The following is a 4526-nucleotide window of genomic DNA, read 5'->3' on the forward strand; positions in this document are numbered from 1 at the left end:
GCAATACTTAAAACACACATTGAATGAGTTTATGAACAGAGACTCAGTCCCCTAAAAAGAGTCTCAGTCCCCTCCCATTTGTCCGCAAAAGCGATCTCTGGACCATATCCTTCAATCTGACTCTGACGCTGATGGGTCAGACTTGGAGGAGGGTGAGGTAGACTTGGAGGGGGGGATGTGGCTCTGTCACAGGGAATAGAGGCTCTTATAGAGGCTATCAGAGATGTTCTGCATATTCCTGATAAGGTGTCAGAGGAGAGTGAGGAATCTTATTTTAATGTAAAGAAGAAGTACCTAGTTAATTTTCCTGTGTCAAAGGAATTGAATACCCTGTTTGAAGAGCCATGGGTTAATCCTGATAAGTTTAATGTTCAATAAAAAACATTAAAGGAGCGCTGATATCAGATAAAAAATCATTTAATGATAAATATGGTGGAAAAGACCACCTAGAAAGATTAATTGAAAGTTTAAAAACAAAAGCAGTGCAAATACATATGCATATATAAAATTAATCACATTCACAGTAAGTAAATTGGCTGTAAAACGGCTTAAACGCCCATTGTGAAATTGTAGTCCACAATAATGTAATATGCTGGTGGCATCCGTACTGATAAGGGGCTTAGATAAATGTCTCGGCAGGTTTAATTTGAAAATCTGCTGATAGAATTAAGCAGAGGGGTTGAAATGCTGTTGCTCACCCCTAGTGATAGGATCCGTTCTCTCCCGTGATTGTAAGCGCTGGTTCCCGTCAATAGCAGTTGGTGCTTATGTATCTATTTTTGTGAGTAGGTTCCATATTTATATTAAGTTATTTTCCCTATATATTAGGGTAGGTGTTGTCAACCCCCCCCCCCCCTTTTTCCATAGGTAAAATATTTTTCCTAATGGTCTTCTTTCTGTCTTTCTCACTATCAAAACGGTATTATTATCCTAGAATTTGATCCAAGCTAAAGCTTACAACGAACCGGGCATGAGATATAAACTACCTATGTTCGTCTATAGATAATATGCTTCTATGTTTCTCTCTCATAGGTTTCTCTCTCTTTCATTAAACTGTATAGCTCTGATCTCAATTTGAATCGTGTATGATCATGTTTATCGAAAGATTGCCTAAAATCTCCCTCCTCTATATAACAGTAGATATTTATTCCACCTATATAAAATATAAAAACTAAGAATAATAATTTAAAAAAAAAATAAACTGTGAAAATCTGCTCCTCGTCTCTTGAACCGATGACCTTTTAGCCGAAGTCCCTTTCTGTGTCCGCTGGGCTACTGCAGCTGTGAGAACAAACACTGGTTCTCTTTATATATATAACCTCTCGGGGATGCCATACCTATGCTATTAGCCGCTTTCGATATAAGAGTGATGAAACAATGCTGATTACCATAAAGTGATTATCATAAAGTGAAAACTAAAAACTTAAATATAATTATGATACATCAAGGGTAGCTAAAAAAGTAAATATACTATAACCCTTGTGAAACGTACTATAATTTATAATATAGGAGTGTTACGTTTATTTGCTCTAAGCAAATTTCTCTATGCGTCAACTATATATATACATTTAAATTATGAGAGCATCGACACTACACTACTTCTACCGATAGCGGCAATCTAATGTTTATATATATATATATATATATATCTTTTTCTCTTTTAACCTGTTTTTGTATTTTTATTTGGAAACCATATAACGTGTACACCTGATTAAAACCAGTGAATGAAATAAGTGCAAATCATCCAACACAGTGTATAACCCAATTACAACTTTCAGGTGTGAATAAGGAGACTCCAAAGCTGATTGGTTGCTGACCATTTAAAAACACACACACCTGTCAAATGGGTATTCACACACATTTCCTGAGGAAACCGCCGGTATCGTGGGCGGAGAAACGCGCAGAGGGTCACTTTTGCTACCTGTCCACTGCTGGAGATTTCTAAGGACTTTCCGTTACTGAGACCGGGGGATTTGGACGTTCTCCCATCACCTAACTGGATATATTCTCTGCTAAAACTTCCCCTGCTGTGCTTGAAAAAGCCCCGTTCTGCTGAGGTGTTATGCAGTCTGTATGACTCTCCTTGCCGGACATCCTGACACAGCCACTGTCAGCTGTTGAGAGCCACCTCCGCTAACTGCTATTGACGGAAACCAGCGCTTACAATCACGGGAGAGAACGGATCCTATCACTAGGGGTGAGCAACAGCATTTCAACCCCTCTGCTTAATTCTATCAGCAGATTTTCAAATTAAACCTGCCGAGACATTTATCTAAGCCCCTTATCAGTACGGATGCCACCAGCATATTACATTATTGTGGACTACAATTTCACAATGGGCGTTTAAGCCGTTTTACAGCCAATTTACTTACTGTGAATGTGATTAATTTTATATATGCATATGTATTTGCACTGCTTTTGTTTTTAAAATTTCAATTAATCTTTCTAGGTGGTCTTTTCCACCATATTTATCATTAAATGATTTTTTTATCTGATATCAGCGCTCTTTTAATGTTTTTTATTGAACATTAAACTGTATATCTTTGAATAAGGAATCCAGGTGCCCTCTAGGAGCTGCTATCACACTTTATACTTTTTTTCAGGTGTTTTTCTTAATTTAATTCACTAGCGCCCGATATAACGGGGTACACATTCCCCATAATTTCTTTAATCCTGATAAGTAGCTTCAGATCCCTAAAAGGTTGCTCTCATCTTTTCCTTTTCCTCTGAAGGATAGGAAAAAAATGGGAAAATCCACAGATAGTGGATGCATCAGTCTCCAGGCTGTCACATAAAATTGTATTGCCTGCTCCTGGTGCAGCCTCCCTAAAAGACATGGCTCATCGTAAAATAGAGACTACACTCAAATCATTGTACACAGCTGCTGGGGTGGCCCAAAGACCCACTATTGCATGTGCGTAGATCACTAAAGCCATAGCGAAATGGTCAGGTAACCTAATTGAGGGGTTAGAGTCCTTATCTAGGGGGGATGTTGTTTTACTCTTGCAGCATATACAGGACTCTGCGAACTTTATGGTGGAAGCCATAAAGGAAATAGGCGTGCATAATGCACGCACCACTGCTATGGCAGTGTCGGCATGCAGGGGCTTGTGGCTATGCCAGTAGACTACTGACGTGGACTCCAGGAAAGGTGTGGAAGGCCTACCATTCACAGGAGAGACCTTGTTTGGAGACTAGATAAATGGATCTCCACAGCTACTGCGGATAAGTCTACATATCTTCTTTCCGCAGCCCCTCCATCCCGACCAAGAAGACTTATTCAGCTTCTAAGTTACAGTCCTTTCTAGAGGTGCTTCTACATCCTCCAGCGACGCAAGAGGTAAACCATGCAAACCAACAACTGCAGGTACTCAGGAACAGAGCTCAGGCTCTGCTTCCTTAAAGACTTCATCATCATGGTGGACCGCAATGCCTGGGAGGCTGTCAGGTAGGATCCCGACTACAATTCTTCAGTCAGATCTGGTAAAATTTATGCCAGGATCTCTGGGTCATAGATATTTTTTTCCCAGGGCTGCAGACTTGAGTTCCAAGAGCTCCCACCTCACATATTCTTCAAATCAGGCTTGCCAGTTTCACAAGAGGCAAGTATAACTTTGCAGCATGCCATCCAAAAACTGGTACAGACTCAGGTCATTGTTCCAGTTCCACCTCATCTACTAAACAAGGGGTACTATTCCAACTTGTTCATAGTACCGAAGCCAGATGGTTCGGTAAGACCAACTCTGAACCTCAAGCCTTTGAACCTGTACTTACGAGTGTTCAAAATCAAGATGGAGTCTCTGAGAGCGGTGATCTCAGGTCTGGAGGAGGGGAAATTCCTAGTGTCTCTGGATATCAAGGATGTGTACCTTCATATTACGATCTGGCCACCTCATCAGGCTTATCTACGGTTTGCACTGCAGGACTGTCACTACCAGTTCCAGGCCCTGCCATTTGGTCTCTCCACAGCACTGAGGGTGTTCACCAAGGTGATGGCAGAGATGATGTTTCTACTCCGCAAACAAGGAGTGAACATAATTCTGTACCTGGACGATCTCCTGATAAAAGCGCCGTCCAGGGAGAGGTTGCTGGACAGCATTGGTCTGTCAACCAAACTCCTCCAGGATCACAGGTGGATTATGAACCTTCCAAAATCTCACCTAGAGTCAACACGGAGGCTCCCATTCCTGGGAATGATACTGGACATGGAGTCACAAAAGGTGTTCCTTCCATTGGAAAATGCATTGGTAACTCAACTCAGGTGTCAGTGTATCTGTGCATTCGCCTTCTGGGGAAAATGGTGGCCTCTAACAAGGCACTTCAATACGGAAGGTTTCATGCAAGACCCTTCCAGCTCGATCTGTTGGACAAATGGTCCAGAATGCATCTTCACATGCACCAGAGGATCCGTCTGTCGTCAAAGGCCAGGATCTCCCTTCTGTGGTGGCTACAGTCTTCTCACCTCATCACAGGACGGAGGTTCAGAAATTCAGAACTGGATTCTGTTAACCACATATGCAAGCCTC

The sequence above is a fragment of the Pseudophryne corroboree genome, chromosome 4 (genome assembly GCF_028390025.1).
Source record: "Pseudophryne corroboree isolate aPseCor3 chromosome 4, aPseCor3.hap2, whole genome shotgun sequence".
NCBI classification, from domain to species: domain Eukaryota; kingdom Metazoa; phylum Chordata; class Amphibia; order Anura; family Myobatrachidae; genus Pseudophryne; species Pseudophryne corroboree.